The sequence below is a fragment of the Ahaetulla prasina genome, chromosome 5, assembly GCF_028640845.1.
Source record: "Ahaetulla prasina isolate Xishuangbanna chromosome 5, ASM2864084v1, whole genome shotgun sequence".
Classification (NCBI taxonomy): Eukaryota; Metazoa; Chordata; class Lepidosauria; order Squamata; family Colubridae; genus Ahaetulla; species Ahaetulla prasina.
In genome coordinates this window covers 48043699-48066097 of record NC_080543.1, presented here as the reverse complement: position 1 = coordinate 48066097, position 22399 = coordinate 48043699, and the positions used below count along the sequence as shown (strand labels likewise).

The 22399-nt window shown below is 37.3% G+C and overlaps 1 protein-coding gene and 1 long non-coding RNA gene across 5 annotated transcripts in view; one reads left to right on the top strand and one right to left on the bottom strand.

The window, feature by feature from the left end:
- ROBO1 (roundabout guidance receptor 1) overlaps positions 1-22399 on the bottom strand; it is a 266683-nt gene that overhangs the window by 123470 nt on the left and 120814 nt on the right. The window lies entirely within an intron of this gene.
- Positions 1-22399, top strand: part of LOC131199141 (uncharacterized) — a 30114-nt gene that overhangs the window by 876 nt on the left and 6839 nt on the right. The window lies entirely within an intron of this gene.

The window sequence follows — 22399 nt, the reverse complement described above, 5'->3', positions numbered from 1 at the left end:
TATCTCACAAAATTGTTCTGAAAGTTCAGGAGATTTGGTATATCCCACCTGAATTCCTTGTAAATAATTTACAAATAAGGAAGGAATTTTGTCTGTCAAATATATCAGGAAGCAAAGAATTTTGTCTGTCAAATATATCAGCTTCCTTCAAGCTAGTTGCTATTATTTGACTTAGTTTTCTATGGATTACATGTCAGCCAACAGACTCTTAAATTAATTCCTTATCTCCTTCAAAGTATGCAATGAAACCCAAAGAAAACACTCCATGGATGTGATGAAAAGGGGCTTAAGAGCTACATGTCATCAGTATACTGATGACATAATCACCTAACTTCTCTACTTCATATATTGTCAGCACTGATTGGGAGGTGGGGGAAAGAATCAATTATTTAAGAATACGTAAGTGATACAACTGCAATAATGCATGTGACTATATAAGACCTATAAAAATAAAATTGGTTCAAAAGTGTATTAAAAAAAATAGTATGTGGAAGAATTTGGTTCCATGAAAATAAATATGCATAATTTTCTGGTTTTATATTATGTGTTCTACAAATAAATACAATAAAAGGAGCACCCTCCAATAATGATGAAAGTATCACTAATGAGATTTTGGTAATTTTAAATTATGGGATTAATTATTTACATTTTACCATTTTAGGCCTTAATTATATTTGAATAGTGTAGAGAATAGAATAGAATAGAATAGAATAGAATAGAATAGAATAGAATAGAAAACTCCAATCAAAATACATGAACCAAATCTTTCATCCATGACTTTTTATGTGCTCTACCTGTTCCATACTAAAATGTATGTGGTATTTCATTTTAAGGCCTCTAAAGTTATAAGATACTTTAAAAATAGCATATTTCCATTTTAGCTAAATATATTTACAGATAAAAGCAATTATTTAATATCCACAGTAAAGTGAAAGTTGCTTAAACTTTTTAATCACAAGAAAAACAGGTCAGAATCATAAATAGCTACCATTCTTACAACATTTACTTTTTCTTTTTCACTTTGGAGACCAGCAAACCCAGTAATTGCATAAAGCAAGCCTCCAGGGAGATATTTTCCAGAGCTTTTGGAGGCAGATTTAATAATCCAATTCTGAGTGAAGCCAAAAATACTGATTTTTTCCCCAAGAACATTACTGCATTGCTCTTTTGTTTTTTAAAATATTTATTTTAGCAGTATTTCAGCAACTGCAGACCAAACACTTATTCACTTTTGTTTTCCTATTTTAAATTTCCATCATACTATTAAATATGAATAATGGCACATTAACAAAATGATCATTCTAATGAACATATTTATTTTAGTTATTTAATAAAATGCATTAGGTATCTTTCACACAAAGCTTGCAAGGCAAACAATATAAAATAAAAAGAATAAAAATATATAGGATGCAATCATAATTATTTATGAAAGTACGCCATACTTTAGTCTGAATAGGTGCTTGGTCATAATCTGTGCCAGCAAGAAAGGTACTAAACTCATATACCAGTAGGAGACAGGTCAATCCCCCATCCCCAAAACATATTGATATAAAGTGCTCCTTCTGCCTTTGTTTCAAAATATCCTATCTTGAATGGATTACCAAATCTGCATTTCTAAAAGCTAGCTTCCTCAGTTTCTGCTTGGGGCAGGGAGACTGGGGCTGATTTAAGAGCATATTTATTCATTTCTCCCTTTTGGGAAATACAATATCTTGCCTTTTTTAATATTCCTCAAAATATTTCATTCTTCTAAGGGGGGGACTTCCCACAATACCGTGACCAAAATAATCTAAATATTTAAAGTATTTTTTTAATTGGAGGCCAACAGTTTTACAGATGGCAAGGGATATATGTACAGTATTGCAGTTGGATGAAAGAATTCAATTTTCCACATGCATACTTCATACTTTGCTGTCTTTACATAATCCATATTTTGCCTTTCTGGTTATAATTATTTTCTATGTCAAAGATGATCCAATTTTTTTCAAAGGAGTTTCTTTTATGTTATTGTGCAAGTATTTTCTCCACTTTTTGCCCTCTGTTTCACATTGTTATTATGTAGTTTTATTATGCTGTTAACTTGTTTCAGTTTGACTCTTCTGAGCAGTTTATAATATTAGACAGAGATGTATGCTTCAAAAGGCTGATTTTATGAGTTAAGAAGTTCCAAATTCTGACTGTCGATCAAGATTTTATGATTTGGGTAAAAAGGATTTATTCAGGCCACGCGTAAAAAATTCTAGCTTGAAGTATTCAAATTTTAAAAAATTAGCCTGAAGAATATGAGATCCATTTCAGATTCCCTTTGACCACTTGATTCCAGGTCAGGTGATGTACTATTCTTATCCAGGAATAAATACCAGATTCTACTACTTTTCTGTAAAGATATGAGGGAAGCTAAGCTTTGTATAGCAACATTTGAGAAGCCTAACATGATCAACTTTCTGCATTCATACTTGGAACAACCATTTTCTTTCATTATAAACAAAACATATAAGTCATCTATAAGGGACTGAGGGACTCTGGGAGTTGAAGTCCACAAGTCTTAAAGGGACCAAGGTTGGAGACCCCTGATCTAGAAAGTTTAAATTAATGTTTTGTAGTTTTGAAAGGAAAACATATATTCGTAATTTTTTGCTGTAAGCGCAAGACTACATGTTTACCTCTAATTTGTCCATATGTTAGATCGGTTAAGAGTTCAGTTAAATGTATTTACTGGACTATAACCCCAGTATAGGGGTAAATTACTATAAGTTGTATTATAAGTTATGCATTGTACATTTCATAACAATTACAAACAAGCTTTGAGGAAACAGGAAATCTTATTAATAAGGAATATATAATAACCTAAAAGGAAGATGTGATTACTTTTGATTACTTTGTAATTTTCTGTACTTGTTATAGAAAAATTAAAACTGGTACAAAAAGTGCCTTTTGTTTTAAGAGGAAAATGCTATTGTATTAGAGGTTTCAATAATTTGGTTTTAATTATTGCTCAAAGGAATTAAAGCATTTTTCATTTATAACAATACATAATAGTAACAATTTTATTCTGCAATATTTTCTGTTGCCTGCCAGTTTTAATGATTGCATATTATGGAAGATAACATATGGCAACTTAATTTTTATCTTGGCTGGCTGAATTCCATAAGAGCTTTTTAAAGAAAATATGTCAGATATATACAATAGTGCATAGATATTTTATCTGAAAACTGAAATCTATTAACATAAAAATCTCATGTAAATAGATGTTTCTGTCATACACATCAATGGTTAATATGCATTATAAAAGTATGCTTTATGTACAATCAGTTTCTTAACTATAACTAATGTTACCATACAGTGCTTTTAAGTATATGTGGAATACAGTGAAATTTGGACCAAGAAATGCTATGCATATTGTCTTAATTCTTCTTTCCAATAAAGCCAGGGTCCAAGGTAAAAAATATTCCAAAATACCAGCTTGCAAACTGAATTTTCATGTGAAGCTTTCCAATAAAAAGCAGCAGCACACTTAGCTTTGGCTTTTAACTTGCTTAGGGCTATTAACTTGCTGTAAAAACTGCAGACACCCAAACAAACACCACACATCTTTTTGAAACCACCAGTTATCTTTTGTGAGATAATTGCCTCTAAAAAGTACTGAACAACAATTGGTTATTACCAACTTAAACAGTAGTATATAAGTTTATGTGATATTCAGTGTTACAAATGCTCTAATTAGGTATAGCTTTTCTACAGCTAAGCAGACAATCTACAAAATACAACTATTCTAGCTTTTAGTGATAAAGCTAGTACTATCGAGTCAATCCAATCCATGTCAAAGGTAGTCAAATTTGGTGCCCAAGGTATTTTGAAGTATAGAAACTATTGAATAGAGTTGTGAACCACATCTTTGTCCTAAGTAGAAATTAATGAGAAACCACATCCTTGTCCTAAGTATGTAACAATTCCATCTTCAATCTTTTTTTAATTATGTAGTAAACATTATTTGAGACAATATGTTCCTTGTCCAGGTGGAGGAAACAAGATGAATCCAATAAGGTTTGAATCCCCCCCCCTTTTGTAGGGTGGGGCTGTTTTTAAAGTTGGAACAAGAGGATGGGACTTCTAGGATGTATGCCACTTGTGTCTATATATTACATTTGTGTCTATGTATCTGTTTGTAACCTTCAATTGGGTAAAATGGTACATCTGTAATAGTACATGGAATGATCTTGGGAGATGGGAAAAAGAGATGCTGCCTAAGTGTCAATCAGATAAGGACAAGGAGCCTGCAGCTACAAAACAGGAAGAGAAAGAAACCCAGAAAAGATCCCCAGATAGTACTAGCAACTAGATATTATTTAAGGAAGTGAGCAATGTCAGATTATTTATTTATTTATTTTATTTATTTGCATTTATATCCCGCCCTTCTCCGAAGACTCAGGGCGGCTTACACTATGTCAGGCAATCGTCTTCATCCATTTGTATACTATATACAAAGTCAACAATCTGGGTCCTCATTTTACCTACCTTATAAAGGATGGAAGGCTGAGTCAACCTTGGGCCTGGTGGGATTCGAGCCTGCAGTAATTGCAGGCTGCTGTGTTTTAATAACACAGACTATGGTTTTAAAAAAGCAGCTTATATTTCCCTGCAATAACATAGAAATTGGTATACCAAATAGTTTAGAAAATACTTGCTGAGAAGGCAGGAATATTCTGAGGGCTCAATATCCTAAGATGAAGTTTTATTGAAAAGTCTGGGAAAGGATTGCTTTTGGTAGCATAAATTTACATGTTTTTTATGAAAAAGAGAAAAGTTCACCCACCTAAACCATTGTTATGACCATTAAGCCAGAAAAATGTATATCAAGGAAAAACAAACCCAAAAGGGCTCCTGTATTTATATATTGATAGATTTAAGTATTCATTTTACTACTGGTAAGGCATTCTACATTTAATGATTTAAGTCTAACTTTATACTGACATATAGTAAACATGACATCAAACCATTTGATTTTAACACCAAAGTAAATAAGATATTTTATGCTACTGAAAAATATGTACTATACACTCAAATATTGCAACTTGAAAAAAAGAATAAGACTGGATGATAATTATGAAATTATTCAACAAAAATAAATACAAAGAGAAAATTCTATATTTTTAAGGAATACTTTATACCTAGCAAAATCTAAACCCATTCCTAGAATCATGCACATAATTCAAGTTATAACTCATGTATTAATCTTCTGCATTATGTTGGAACAAGTCAATTACATTAAATATTTGGATATTATTTTGGACTGCCTTGTCTGTATCAAACAATTTCAAAATTACCAAACTTTTTTACTTTCTAACTTTTTTAGAGTTAGTTGCGATCAATATGCTTGGATGGTTTCTTAGTTCTCTTCTTTTCAGTGCTTAGCTCTTTCACCGTTGAAAAGAAGTGACTGCTGTCCCTGCCATGAAGCTTTAATTAACCTGATAATTTCCAGACAGTTTTTGGAACAACAAAGCATAATCACTTTTCTTTTGTGTTAGGCAAAGAGGAAAACTGAGAAAAATATTCAGACTAATTCCCTATATAGACCTTCAAAAGCCCAGCTAATAAAGGAAGCATGAAATGTTCTGGGTCTGCCTTACACTCTCTCCAATTGCAGAACTAAATTTCTCAGCATGCCCAAATGATGAAGACACAATTCTTTAGTTCTTATTCTTTTTTTATGCAGAAATGGAAATGGAAGAGTGTTGAGTTAGTTGTTTTATTGTTTTTTTTACTAAAAACTTTGGTTGTTAAGTATTTATTTTATTTCATAAAATAAATAAAACAATTTTGATTTCTATGTAGCCTACTGTATATATTCTGGTAAATTCTTGACTAACTGATTTTTTAAAAAATAAAACATTAAAAACAGATTAGAACTAATAGATTGTAGTAATTTAATAACTAAAACCCAACAAAAAACAAACAAATAAATTTACAATAATGTTATAAATGTTGACATATGGGTAGATTGTACTTTCAAGAATGTTTGTTCCATGGATTGGAAATAACAGTATCAGCAAGACTAGTGTTTGATAGTAGGGCATCTTCCAAAGGACTCTTGTAGTTCTTTTGAGCCAACAGGTTCAGAATTGGAGGGGAAGTTTGGGTGCTTTCAAGAGTAATACCACAAAGAATAGACAGGATTTAACCAGGCATAGATAATTGCTACCAAATCCATAAGACTCAGAAAAAGATGCAAATAGCATAGTACATACAATTGGGCAAACACTATAAATTTTGGCAATGTTCAAATATACCATTTCTTCCTTAAAGCTAAATAGTAAGGAACATTTATAGGTTGCTATCATTATCATACCAATTACACCATTTCTAGGCAATCCTCCCATTTTCTTAATGTCCCCCATGTCAATGTTAATTATCAAAGTCTTTCAGCATGACTTTCTGCATGTGATCCAACAGAAAGTATTGGAACTTGGAAAGTATTGGATCGGTTCAGGCGAACTGGTAGTTCCGATGATCAGCTGACCCCGCCCCCCACCCTATCCTGTCCTATATTTCCTTCTTTCTGGCTTAGCTGATTTGCGTAACACAGCTGATTTCTGCACCTCCACTGTTCTACTTACCAGGGCTGTCTTAGAAGGTAAGCAGTTGAGCTTCAAATTGCAGTATTTTAAACGTTGTATGCAAGTGTGTTAGGCGCTCATGCTCATAGAACCAGTTGTTAAACCGGTTGCAGCCCACCAGTGCCTAAATCCCAACTCTTCTAGAAGGCATAAAAGTCTGCTTAATGGTCTATCAGGACTACATCTTACACATTCAGTTTTGACAGAGATCATCTATCACAGTGAATAAGAGAATTTTAGTAGCCTATTCTAGCCCAAATAAAATAGCTATTTTTAAAAATACTTTTCTAAAAATATAAGCTTGACACTAGGTTAAAATTATAAAATCTCATAGGATGATTTTTTTTAGTAGACAGCTTATTACTGCCTTCTTTAGTTACAAGAGACATATTATTCTTACAAGCAGGCAATGATAACGTCTTTTAACCACATGTACAATGACATCATAGTTGATTTAATTGGAGTAGTATGAAGGACCAAGTAAGTAGTTCTCATATTTCTAAAAATCCTCCCTAACTTGAATTCTAATTAAAATACTGCAGTTGTGAAGCATGTGATTCATGCTACACTCAAAAGATTGACACGATTTGAAGAAAAAAAACCCATTGCAAACTGTTTATAGCAAGTCACAATTCTCTGACTTTATCTTTTCAAAATGCTGGTAACAGGTAGTCCTCGACTTACAAATACAATTGAGCTCAGAATTTATATTGTCAAGTGAAAAATGTGTTAAGTGAGCTTTGCCCCATTTTATGATTTTTCTTGCCACATTTGTTAAGTCAATCACTGCAGTTCGTAAATTAGTAACATGGATGTTAAATGAATTTTCCCATTGACTTAGCTGTCAGAATGTTGCAAAAGATGATCACGTGACGCCAGGACACTGCAACTGTCATAAATATGAACCAGTTGTCAAGCATCCAAATGTAAATCACATGACCATGGGGATGCTGCAATGGTCATAAGTGTGAAAAACTGACTTTTTTCAGTGCCGTTGTAACTTCAAATGATCAAACTAATTAAACTGTTGTAAGTCGAGGAATACCTGTATAGGAGATGTCACACAGTATGACAAGCCAGTGCCAGATTGTTTTGTGTTATCCATGAGATTATCCCAACCATTTTAGGAAAACTGTTTGTGGCATACTGAGGGTATATTATAATATCTTTAATTAAAAGTTGTATTTTGATATAATACTGATACTGTTATTAGTCAAGCTTAAAAACACTGGGATTTAGCTAGAAGAAATTTTAATTTTCTTTCAGTTGCTTTTCTTTCTCTCTATTGCTGAAATACCACCAAATGATGGGTAATTCATTAGGATACTTTAAAATTGCTGCTGTGCACTGTAACCACAAGACTTTCTGACCTTCTGATGTAATTTATAAGGCTGTAACCACATCTTGTACTATCTATAATGGTAATAGGTTTATGTTATTCACATGCTATAAAAAAATTGAAGATGCATGGAACAAAGAAATTAAAATGTTTTTAAGATGACAGGGATCACTACAATCCTACAATACAATTTATAAAGAGAAGTGTTATAATAAATGTAAGCCTACTAACATTTTGTATTCTTTGTAATTAAAAGCTGCAAATCAAATGAGTTTATTGTCAATCCATTTTTCTGACTTACTGGCATGGCTAATATAAACCAGGTCTTTAATTATTCAATTAGAAATTAGTCCTTTAAAAGAGCATTGTCTGATAGACGGCCTAATTTCAAATGCACTTCATAAACTTGTATCCAGCTGATTAGAGGAAGCAGTTATGTTTTATATGTTGCTACAGTCCTCAAGATTTAATTCTAAATAGTAGCATTAAAATATCTATCCCATATACCATTATTAGATGTAGAGAAGTGTTTAAAATCGAATATGGAGGACGAAAAAAAATCTCTCTGCTAGTTAGCTGAAGTTTTTCTTTTTTTTACTAAGTATAAGCTATACCTTAATATCTCCTTGCAATTTTATTAATATTAAATTAAATTCACTCCACTATCAATTGAAAAGTATAGTATTTCTAAATGCTAGAAGTGAGTGAATCTGGCAGCCACAGAATAGACTTATTTTCTTGCTTTCATCCTTTAAAATCCCAGTATCTGCACACTACCTTCCTAAATTACACTGCCAGGATAAGCAATTCCAGTCAAAAAGTATGGCCCTAAAGATATCATGGTTCAATGTCACGAGTGTTTTTGAGGTCATAATCACATTTTGAATTGGATAGAGGCATCGGCTTACCTGAACACCCCTTCTTGGAGAGGGGGAAATGGCCATCAGGTCTGGGTTTCCTCTTCTCGAATCCGATTGGACCGGGTCTGCAATAATTTTTCTCCTCATTGTCCCCGCCTCCTGTCTGTCACCAGCTTTTCGGCGAGGAACTGATCGGAGACTGATGTGTCGGACTGAAACGAAAAACAATTAATATCCTCCCACCCCCCAATCACCAAGGGTGGGACTGATTGCCATTTCCCCCTCTCCAAGAAGGGGTGTTCAGGTAAGCCAACGCCCCATTCTCCATGTCGGGGGAAACAGCCATCAGGTCTGGGACATACCAAAGCTCAATGTCCGTCTGGGTGGGAAATCAGCGACTAAGTCATTGCTCATCTTGATGAACTGCCTGTAGCACTCTTCTTCCGAACACAGCATCTGCCAATGCAAAGGCATCCACCCGATAGTGACGAATAAACGATGAAGGGTTGGACCATGTTGCGGCCCCACAAATTTCATTGATGGACGCCTGGATACTCCACGCCGCTGAAGAGGTGGCACTTCTAGTGGAATGTGCTGTGATGCTCTTAGGAACTGGAAGAGACTGCTTCTCATACGTTGTAGCAATAGCCGCTCTAATCCAATGGGCCAAGACTGACTTGGACACCTTCACCCCCATCGACACCGGTTGAAAGGATACAAAAAGGGCTTCCGTCTTTCTGAATGCTGACGTTCTAGAGATGTAGATATTCAATGCCCTTCTCACATCCAGTGTGTGCCATGCACGCTCCAAGTGATGGGAAGGATTTGGACAGAAATTTGGGAGGACAAGCTCTTGAGATCGATAGAACCTGATATTGATCTTTGGAATAAAAACCGGATCCATCCGGAGAATCACCCTATCTTCTAGAAAAAGACAAAGGTCTTGGCGAACCGAAAGAGCCGAGAGTTCAGAGACCCTACGGGCTGAAGTAATCGCCACTAGAAATGCCATCTTCAGAGATAAGAAACATAGTGATACCTCTCCTAGAGGTTCGAATGGGTCCTTGGTCAATCCTGTCAGGACTGCATTCAGTCGCCACGTCGGAAAACGATGTACCAGAGGTGGACTAATATTAGATGCACCGCGCAGGAACTGATGGATCAGGGGATCTCTGGCCAGGGAGAGAGTCCTCCCACACTTCATGACTGAAGAAAGCGCAGCCACCTGTCGCTTGAGCGTGTTGGGAGCAAGCCCTATGTCTAGACCATGTTGGAGGAATGCTATAATGTCCAAGATGGACACTGAGGTAGCTTCCCTGTTTTGTTTGTCACACCAGGAGACAAACGTACGCCATGTAGCGTCATATATTCTTTTGGTGGAGTCTCTACGTGCTGCTAGCACGGTGGGAATGGCCCGTTCTGGGACCCTGGCTGCCTCTGGTTTAAGAGCCTCGTCAGCTGGTCCAGTAATATGTGATGCCGAGGAAAGTGCTACGACGGGAGCATCCACTGTGGGAACCTGTAAAATCTTATCTAGGTCCTGTGTGCAATTATAGAATTTCTTATCATTGGAGTTAGGATTGGACCCAGATCCCGGGTTCTGCCATTGGCGCTGAACCACGTCCACAAACAACTTAGGGGCCAGGATGGCCTCCACAGGCACTGATGGTTCCACAAATAGGCTACCCGAAGAGCCAGGTAAAGACTGGGATTTTCCTTCCTCCGAAGGAGGTAACCCTAGGCCAGTAGTGGCTTGCGCCTTAAACAAAAGTGAACGGAAAAGGTGAAGCTTGAAGAGCCCTACAAAAGATGGTTGGTCTGGTCCCAGACCTTCGTCATCTGACAAAGCCGTTTCTGTGACCTCTTCTTCCTCAGACAATGATTCCTGTTCAATAGTCTCCTGAGAGACCATCTCACTGGCCTTAGATGTTATTGCAGAGGCTTGTCTACTGCTACGTTCCTGTAGTTGAACTGGACGTTCACAATGAAAATGTTGAGCAACCCCCTGACGGATGGCCTCAGACAGCATGAGTCCAAAGGACTCCGGGAGCTGTAGTATAGGTTGAGAAGGCATAGCTGGCTGCCCAGCGAAAAATTGGTCTTGGCTATCTGGTCTAACTGGACCCCAGGCCTGGGCTGTGGATAAATCAGCCTGTGATAAGGTCCTAAAAAGAGGACCAACGTCTGAAGGTTGCGAGATGGGCAAATCCCTGTCAGGGGACCAGGATTCAGACCCTGGAGGGACTGGGCCCCGCAGTGGGCTTGGCGAAGGGGCTTGCACTGACCCAGATAAGGGAGGTCTAGACACACTGGCCCTCTCAGAGGCCTTGTGGAAAACTTTTTCTAAGGCTTTGTGCTTTCTCTCTTCTACTTTAGAGCTCTTCTTTATCTTTTTCTTAGGAACAGAGCGGCCCTTTGATTTATGGGGTTGCTGCACCCCAGATGGGCCCTCCCCTGGGTCAATAAATTCAGTAGCCAGCTCATCTGTGGCCCCTTGATCATTAAGAGAAGCGTCCCTGTCAGCCATCTTGGGAAATTTTTCCCGCCAATTTAAATTTTCACGAAGCCTGGAATAAGGCATACGCCAGTCACTCACAGTTAGATGAAAGGACTCCGATGCGGTTGCTAATAATCCTCCTCCTGCTCAGGGAACCGGGGACCGTCAGGAATTGATCCCAGAAAGCAGCAACCAAGATGAAAATTCGGCTCCTCAGGCGGCCCCAAAATGGCGGCTCCTGAAATGGCGGAAAGAAGAAGGATCGCTCGCCCACTGGGCTGATAGTGCAATCTGCTGCTGAAAAAAAGGCTCCTCTGTCTGAGAGGAAACCCTAGATTGCTCGCCCACTGGGCTACAAGTGCGATCGTAATAATCACCTCCCCCGCCAACAACTCTAGCTGGCTCCGCTTCAGGAGGCTCCTGGCTCTGAGATCGCTAGCCGCAAGCGGCGTCAAGTGCGATCAATCAACGAGGGCGGTTTGTCTCACTTCGCCCGAGCCAGTAGAGGCGAGCTGACAGCTTCCGCTTCAGCCGCGCTGAGATAGAAGCGGCTCTTCTGGCGAGCCTCAGGGCAAGCCCATGAGCGCAACCAGGAAGTAGCTGCCAAAGGCAGAAAGCGGCTTGTAAAGCCGACAGTGGTATCGGGATCAAGTCCCTTCTCGCTGTTTGTCAAAAATTAGATTAAAATGCTGAAAATCCAGATAAAAATCACTAACGAAGCAATCCGACACCTCCGGTCTCCAGCAGGACAGAGTCGAAAAGCTGGTGACAGACAGGAGGCGGGGACAATGAGGAGAAAGATTATTGCAGACCCGGACCAATCGGATTAGAGAAGAGGAAACCCAGACCTGATGGCCGTTTCCCCCGATATGGAGAACAGCCAGAAACTTCAAACTCACAGATTGAAGCCTGAATGTGCTTTGCTAAACAATTTTCCTAAATGTTCCTATAACTACAACACTTGCTTGTCCTTCCTGTGTCCATACTGTCCCATGATCCTAAAACTTCTCCAGAGGGTTCAGTAAGTGGAGATGTGAGAAATTGGAAACCAGGTAGAAGAGGCCATACAAGAAGAGACAGAAATGAAGCAAGGTGTTTATTTCAACAACTATAGAATCAGGCTGCAGCATAACAAAATGGACAAAACGAAGGGGGTTTGAATACTTCCTGAATGCACAGTATATATTAAGAAAAACAAGAAACATTATGCAAAGAATCCTGCAAAAATACAATACTGCTTATTCATATTGTAATGAATTAATGAGTAAAATTTTAGGAGCACACTACATAAAGGAAAAAGCAATAAGTGGCTATGTGATTTTTAGGTTAATCCTTCCTTCCTTCCTTCCTTCCTTCCTTCCTTCCTTCCTTCCTTCCTTCCTTCCTTCCTTTTTTTGCAATCAATCAATCAAGCAAGCAAGCAAGCAAGCAAGCAAGCAACCAACCAACCAACCGTGTTGTAGGTTACTATCCGTAACTTTTGACTAATAAGTTTTTATTCTTCAATATACCATTTTAGGCTGATAATAAAACAACAGATGAATTTTCTTATTACCATAATTTCCAGTCAGTTCTACGTTTATCATATAAGTTGTATCTAAAAAGAAGCACAATTTTGTTATGATAACCCAGCATCCATTTATTATGATTGCTAATGAATGTAAAATTTATGAGCTGGCAAAAAGGGTATAAAATCAACTAAATAAATAATTTCAGCTCCTGAAAATCCAGGGAACAAAAAAAAAATCTGCTAAATACAAAAGAAATACCCAATTATCAAAATCTCATTTGATAGACTTTTTTGTCAAATACTAAAACATTGCAAACATGTTCTGTGGATTTACAAACACAGCCAATTAATCCATCAACAGAGTTTAACAGAATTTTTACTATAATTATAATAACAAAAAACCTTTCTCAAACATTAAATATTTAATCCGTAATTATTTATCCTCCAACGTGGCAGATGGTACATTTCCTGCTGCTAAAATCCAACCTTGGCACTGGCATATGTTTCCCTGGGGGCGGGTGGCAGGGACTACAATAATGAGCCTGGTTTACTAAAGGAAAAAGAAACCCTGTAACCTCTTCACTGAAAGCTATATTCCACCTGGGATGTTAAGTTGTCCTGATAATTCTTCCACATATTCTGGGATAAAAACATATATTTCTAGTCCTTTTTATTAAAGTGCTAAATCTTTATCTATTGCATTTGGCAATTAGCTGATGTTTGTTTACATGGGGAAACTGACATAGAAGAATATATTTGTGCCATATGTAATTTGTATGAATATATTTGTGCCATATGTAATAGTTATTCACAATTTACTAGTGAATAACTAACTATGCTTCTGTTGAGGGATGACAGGGATAGGCCAGACACAGCATTGGAATAAATAGGTAATTTGAACTATACTCCCCAAAGTACTACTTGCCAAAACCATTTGTCCAACAGATAAGGGTGGGATTATTTATACAGTTGTCCCCCAGTTCGTAATTCTTTAACAACTACTACTCACATTTATCTGGACAACTTCCAGATCTTCACTGCTGTTTACAGTTAAATAGCTACTTATGTTTAAGAAGTGTTAATGTAGTCTAGTAAATAAAGCCTTCAGAGAATTTTAAACAGATGGGCAAAGGTTTTGTATCTGATATTGGCAGAACATAATATCATGGCATTCAAGGTTCAATACACATTCTGTGTTTTGGCTTATAAACACTGACTGTTATTCTTGTTCATAATAACAAGAATAATAGCATGATAAGGCACAAATAAAAAATATACATTTCAATACTTTGTACTATTTATATTATATATGATATACTCATATGCTATATTCTATACAGTACATCTATAGGCACTTCAAAATTTTGGTGCTTTAGGCTATGTCATCTTGTTAAATCTAATCAGGATAGCTTAAGCATTATTTTATTTTAAACATTATTTTATATTCCTGAAATATCTTTGTACATTTCAAATAAAGGACAATAAATTAAAAGAATAATAAACAAAATAAATCCATCCATGCACCATCTTTATTATTTTTCCAAACAACAGAATGTAGCAAACATATTCAACACAGCTTCCATCTTCTATTTTCCCCACAACCCAGTGAGGTGGGTTGAGCTGAGAAAGAGTGACTGGCCCAAAGGCACTCAGCTGGCTTTCATGGCTAAGACAGGACTTGAACTATATGTCTTCCGCTTTCTAGCCCAGTGCTTTAACTACTAGACCAAACTGACTCTCAATGATAGGGTAAATATACAATTACAATTACAAAATTTAAATGTACAATTACCGTATATACTCGAGTATAAGCCGAGTTTTTCAGCACGTTTTTTGTGCTGAAAAGCGGCCCCCTCGGCTTATACTCGAGTCTACCCTTGCAGAGTACTGACTACCTAAGTAATATGCCCCCCCTTCCTGGTTGAACGGATCTCCTGCCGACCCAGGGAGAGGGTTTTTTGCCCTCGGGAACAGCTGGGCCGGCAGGACGAGCCCAAATGCTGCCAGCATGCTTTGCCAGCTCGGCCGGCTCGTTTTGGGGGGGCGGCTGGCCTCCGGCGTTTTCTTCCGCCACTTTTTGATGGCGGCGGTGGTCGGCGGAGGGGCGGGGCGGAGGGGCGTTGTCACTCTCGCCCTCCTCTCACTCGCCTCCTCTCACTCGCCTCCTCTCGCGGTGGGGCGGAGGGGCGTTGTCACTCTCGCCTCCTCTCGCGGTGGGGCGGAGGGGCGTTGTCACTCTCGCCTCCTCTCACTCGCCTCCTCTCGCCTCGGAGGGGCGGAGGGGCGTTGTCCTGAATACATCCCAATAAAATGCAAAGGTTTCCAAGGGCGCTTAGGCCTCAGGGGACCACTGATTTCAAAGCATGTTTTGGAAAAGCAGCGAGGGATGGGGGGAGAATGCTGCCTTGAATGTGAAAGAAACGTGGAAAACTCCAACTACAGTATAAAAAAAAAACATTTGCACTCAGTACTTTTTATTTTATTTTATTTTTTGCCAAGTTTTCCCCAGGGTTTTTTTTCCCCCCTATGGAAATTGGGGAGGTGGGGAGAAAGAGGTGAAAAAGAAAAAGCCTCTTGGAAAGCGGAGAAATATGGCAAGAACAAACGATTTCTCCCCCCGCCCCTCCCGGCGCCGTCCTTCTCTCCCGCCAGTCACACGGTTCAGTTTTTTTTCAGGCTAACTATACTTTGTGTTTCACTCCCCCGAGTGAGGAAGAAGAAGGGAGGCAAAAGAAACCGACCCTCGCGCAGATCAGCAAATTAGCTTTCCTTCTCCAAACCAATTGGAGGCGGGGGGCGACGCTGCCGAGAAGCCGCTGCTTACAGAGAGCGAAAAAGCCAGGGAGACCTTGGCATAGGTGGGCGGCTGGTGTAAGGCAGGGCAGAACCTTCGACCCGCAAGGATCCCGGGAGGGGGGGGACGAAAGAGAGGCAGAGAAGGAGGGAGGGAGGGAGGGAAGGAAGGAAAAGAAAAGAAAAGGGGGAGTGAAAATAAGAGCAGTCCGAGCTCTGAACTGGGGAACAAGAAGGAAAGAAAGAGGGAGAGAGAGAGAGACAGAGAGGGAGAGAGAAAAAGCGAAGAAGGAAGAGAACAGTGCAATGAGTAAGGACTGCCACTGGGGTCAGGGAGCAGAGCACCAGGAAACAGGGCGGCCAACGCGTGCATACTACACACACACAAACACAGAGCCAGCTCCTCCCTGCCGCTGTTGAATCTTACTTCACCGCACCCCCTCCACCCCGGCCACACTCAAAGCCAAAAAAAAAAGGCAGAGCAGCATCCCTCGCCGAACGGCGGCGAATCTTTTGCCTTCCCTGAAAGATTAAAGATTAAATAGGAGAGGAGACCCAAGGCGTGCAAATCATCAGAATGCCTCGACGTTTCGCACTCATTATGTCGTCATCTTAATTAATCAGACCGTGGTGGGGTTCCCTACACCTTCCTCTCCCTTTAAGAAATAGAACAAGGTGCGTTTAAAAAAAAAAAGTAATATTAGCAGGAAGGGTTACAGCAAGGAAAATCAATACTACCGCGTTCTAAGCCGAAAACACATTTATATAAAGAGACCTGAAAACATATTTGTATAGAAACAAATGTATTTGTCTCTTGTGATGATGTATTGCAGGGTTGCCTTAAATTGCTGTGTGATAGTTACAGCATTTCCAGAAAACACAGACTGGAAAAGAAAAGAAAAGGGAACGGTAGGGAATGAAAATGGATGACTGTGTCATCCATATCATCAACCTTTTGTGAAGTGTGTTGGGAAGCAACTTTTTAAAATAAGACCTTTTCTTGATCGTCTCCCTTATTAAAAAGGGGGCGTTTGTCACTCTCGCCCTCCTCTCACTCGCCCTCTTTTCGCCTTTGGAAAAGATAGCTTGCCGGTCCACGGGTCTCTTTGGACAGCTTTCTGGGGGTGATGGTTTCCTGATGGCAGTTGACGTCGTAATAATTTTTTTTTTCCTGTTAGAAATGGATCCCAATATTGGTACCGGTACTTCTAATCCTGGACCATCAAAACAAAAACGCAGGTCATACGAAGCTGCTTTCAAACTTAAGGTTGTGTCAAGAGCAGAAGAAAGCAATAACAGTATTGCAAGTAGGGAATTTTGTGTTGACGAAAAACAAGTAAGGGAGTGGCGGAAAATGAAAGCTGACTTGGAAAAGCTTCCAAAGGCAAAAAAAGCTCGACGTGGTTTAACGAGTTCATATGGGGCTCTAGAGACTGAATTGCATAAATGGGTTATGGAGTGTCGTCAAAATGGTTACTGTGTAACACGATGGAATTCGCCACATGCCCTTCAAATGGCTAAAGAAGAAAAATTTAAAGTACCAGGCACTGAAAATTTGTTGCATCAGCAGGATGGTGTACCCGCTTCATGAATAGGTTTGGCCTATGTTTGCAAAGAACAAAGATTGCACAGAAGCTGCAAAAATACAATACTGCTTATTCATATTGTAATGAATTAATGAGTAAAATTTTAGGAGCACACTACATAAAGGAAAAAGCAATAAGTGGCTATGTGATTTTAGGTTAATCCATCCTTCCTTCCTTCCTTCCTTTTTTTGCAATCAATCAATCAATCAATCAATCAAGCAAGCAAGCAAGCAAGCAACCAACCAACCAACCAACCGTGTTGTAGGTTACTATCCGTAACTTTTGACTAATAAGTTTTTATTCTTCAATATACCATTTTAGGCTGATAATAAAACAACAGATGAATTTTCTTATCACCATAATTTCCAGTCAGTTCTACGTTTATCATATAAGTTGTATCTAAAAAGAAGCACAATTTTGTTATGATAACCCAGCATCCATTTATTATGATTGCTAATGAATGTAAAATTTATGAGCTGGCAAAAAGGGTATAAAATCAACTAAATAAATAATTTCAGCTCCTGAAAATCCAGGGAACAAAAAAAAAATCTGCTAAATACAAAAGAAATACCCAATTATCAAAATCTCATTTGATAGACTTTTTTGTCAAATACTAAAACATTGCAAACATGTTCTGTGGATTTACAAACACAGCCAATTAATCCATCAACAGAGTTTAACAGAATTTTTACTATAATTATAATAACAAAAAACCTTTCTCAAACATTAAATATTTAATCCGTAATTATTTATCCTCCAACGTGGCAGATGGTACATTTCCTGCTGCTAAAATCCAACCTTGGCACTGGCATATGTTTCCCTGGGGGCGGGTGGCAGGGACTACAATAATGAGCCTGGTTTACTAAAGGAAAAAGAAACCCTGTAACCTCTTCACTGAAAGCTATATTCCACCTGGGATGTTAAGTTGTCCTGATAATTCTTCCACATATTTTGGGATAAAAACATATATTTCTAGTCCTTTTTATTAAAGTGCTAAATCTTTATCTATTGCATTTGGCAATTAGCTGATGTTTGTTTACATGGGGAAACTGACATAGAAGAATATATTTGTGCCATATGTAATTCCCAGAACAATTTACTAGTGAATAACTAACTATGCTTCTGTTGAGGGATGACAGGGATAGGCCAGACACAGCATTGGAATAAATAGGTAATTTGAACTATACTCCCCAAAGTACTACTTGCCAAAACCATTTGTCCAACAGATAAGGGTGGGATTATTTATACAGTTGTCCCCCAGTTCGTAATTCTTTAACAACTACTACTCACATTTATCTGGACAACTTCCAGATCTTCACTGCTGTTTACAGTTAAATAGCTACTTATGTTTAAGAAGTGTTAATGTAGTCTAGTAAATAAAGCCTTCAGAGAATTTTAAACAGATGGGCAAAGGTTTTGTATCTGATATTGGCAGAACATAATATCATGGCATTCAAGGTTCAATACACATTCTGTGTTTTGGCTTATAAACACTGACTGTTACTCTTGTTCATAATAACAAGAATAATAGCATGATAAGGCACAAATAAAAAATATACATTTCAATACTTTGTACTATTTATATTATATATGATATACTCATATGCTATATTCTATACAGTACATCTATAGGCACTTCAAAATTTTGGTGCTTTAGGCTATGTCATCTTGTTAAATCTAATCAGGATAGCTTAAGCATTATTTTATTTTAAACATTATTTTATATTCCTGAAATATCTTTGTACATTTCAAATAAAGGACAATAAATTAAAAGAATAATAAACAAAATAAATCCATCCATCCACCATCTTTATTATTTTTCCAAACAACAGAATGTAGCAAACATATTCAACACAGCTTCCATCTTCTATTTTCCCCACAACCAGTGAGGTGGGTTGAGCCGAGAAAGAGTGACTGGCTCAAAGACACTCAGCTGGCTTTCATGGCTAAGACAGGACTTGAACTATATGTCTTCCGCTTTCTAGCCCAGTGCTTTAACTACTAGACCAAACTGACTCTCAATGATAGGGTAAATATACAATTACAATTACAAAATTTAAATGTACAATTAATCCATTCTCCTGATTCACTGATTCCATACTTTGATAACAGAACATTGTTGCATTTAACAGAGAATGTAATAGGATTGTTATTGTTAGTTGCGAAGTCATTTCTGACCCATCGTGACCCCATGGACAACATTCCTCCAGGCCTTCCTGTCCTCTACCATCCCCTGGAGTCCATTTAAACTCACGCCTACTGCTTCAGTGACTCCATCCAGCCATCTCATTCTCTGTCGTCCCATTCTTCTTTTGCCCTCAATCTTTCCCAGCATTAGGCTTTTCTTCAGTGAGTTCTTCCTTCTCATTGGGTGGCCAAAGTATTTCAGCTTCATCTTCAGGATCTGACCTTCTAAAGAGCAGACAGGGCTGATCTCCTCTACGACTGACCGGTTTGATCACCTTGCAGTCCAAGGGACTCACACGTGTCTTCTCCAGCACCATAGTTCAAAGGCCTCAATTCTTTGGCGCTCAGCCTTTCCTATGTCCAACTTTCACAGCCATACATTGCAACTGGGAAAACCATAGCCTCAACTATACACACTTTTGTTGGCAGGGTGATGTAATAGGTTATTGTAATATATTTTTCAATTCCAATCAAAAGCAATTACCTCATCGTTAATGAGAAAACATTAAAAGTATTGAAAAGTGTGAAATTTTAGAGCTAGCATATAGTAATGCGTAAAAATCCTTCTGCCTCTGCACCTAAAAATGCATGGTGAAAATTTCTATTTAAACATGTTCTTTATTTGTACACTGAAAAAGTTCACAGTATTTAACTTGTCATAATTTCTTATTAAAGAGGGATTCTACCAGGCATTAGCTGATATTTTAAGTGACCTTTACTTAACTTTACATGCATTTCATCTCCAACTTTTGTTTAAATTGTTTAGCTGAATGAAAAGTACACAAAGGTAATCTTTTGGCCTTTTATGTACCAAAGTCCTATTTTATATTGAGAATTTGATACCTAAGGTTTTTTTTTTTTTTTTTTTTTTGAGGAGAGGCAACAGTTAAAATGTTATAGTGTCTGTGATAATAAATGACAAGTTTGGAAATCAGTATATCAATACCAGGTTTTGAGTTGACCATAGTATTAGGTTTAGGTTCAAGGTTCAAACTTTAAAAGGTGAAAAATGATAGTTTCTTTTTTCAGTTTTGTTCATATTGGCTTATTCCCAAAGAATTGACCTGTTAAGCACTTTTAGATTTTTGTACAGAAAATGTCTGGATTATCAGCAGGAAGTCTGATTATCAGCTGTTTAATTACTATATGAAACACTTAATGTTTTCTTTACAAAGGTCAAATGTAATGTGTTGTAAAGAACTATAATACACTCCAACCATGTTAATGGATAATAACCAAATGATGATGATGATGATGATGATTACAATGATGACGAGAATTCTGAAATTACTAAATTTTGGTGCCTTTTTAAGAGCACTGTTTAAGTGTGATAAAAATAATTCAGCTGTACACTATTATCTCTGTTGTAGGCTTCTGAATTATGTACAAGTATGATTAATTTATTATCTTCCTAAAATATTAATAACTTTGAATTATATCGGTTTTATAGAATAACACAACACCAAAAATAAAAACACCGTACCATTTTCTCTAAAACAGTAATTTTGCTTCCAGTACAGAATGATCACCTACCGGTATATTCATAGTACATTAACATAGGTTCAATGAAAATTACTAATTTCAAGTTACTCAGTATTCTAATGTGTAGTACAATTACTTTACACTGTTTTAGAAACTGCAGTGAGGTCAGTGCAAATCACCTACCAGTATATTTATAGTACATTAACAGGTTCAATGAAAATTACTAATTTCAAGTTACTCAGTATTTTAATGTGTAATACAATCATTTTACATTGTCTTAGAAACTGCACTAAGGTCAGTGCAGAACCAAAAATTATTATAGATTATTGGAAAATAGTATTTATTAAATTAAATATGTCTCACTAAATTCATTATTTTTTGCATTTCTATAGAGAAATGTCACTTTCTTTCATCTTGCTTTATATTTATCAAAATCACAACTAAAGCCTAATTTATTGATATCATGTTCATAATATACAGTGTAACAATGAAAAAAACAAAACTTGAAATAGATAAGCACCACAGGTTTGTCTCTGTGTGTGGATGTATTGGTTTCCTGTCCATCTATCCCCATCTTCCTGTGGTTTTCCAAAGCATCCCAAAGAGGTTATTTCCAATACTTTGAAATGGTGAATTATGGGAAAGCCTTAGCTTGAGACTAGCAGCTGAGATAGCAACAGAGATGAAAGTTATTTTGTATTGTGATTCAAGGAAAAACACAGCTGCTCCAGCTGGCCTTCTCAGATCTCAAATCTTACAACAATTATCAAGGCGATAATGTGCTCCATTTAAGTTTGAAAAATGTGTTCATAAAAATAGTCTCTAAAAAGGGTAAAAAAAATACAATTAATCACATTTCACCCTGGAGTTTTAGGCAATGAAGCAAGAGTAGATATACTAAAAAGAAGGGCAGCTGATATATAAGTTATGTAAGACCTCTGTTCAAATATATCTTTGTAATCTGAACTGCAATTTTCCCATATATGTTTATGAACTAAGAATTTATTATAGTTTTTTAATGCAGATAAACAGATAAATTTAAAATATAATGACTGAAAAAAATCAATAAATATTTGTTTAATTACAACTGAAGTAATGTTTTGATATTAGCAGTTGGAACAAAGGTATTTCACAAAGTAATCCTGCATTTCTTCTCAAATTGCTAAAACAGTTTTTAAAAAGACTGTTTTACCTATCTATATACTACTAAAACTATCCATTATGTGCCTCAAATGGATTATTGTGACTTCTATGATATGGAGATTTAGCAAACTTGTAGCTGCTTCAGTACTGCTGTACAAGTGCAATCAGCCACAGTCATGTGACTATTTCAAAAGTTTTCTGCCAGGTTTCTATAAGCAAAGTCAATGGGGAAGCCAGCAGGAAGTCGGTACTTGCTTCCGTTTCCACTCCTTTTTTGTCCACGTATGGTGATTTTGCTTCTCTAATTAGATAAAGAAACATCTCTGAAATGATGACTCAGTGAATCACAGTTAGTTTATAAAGTTATACATATATGTGTAACATA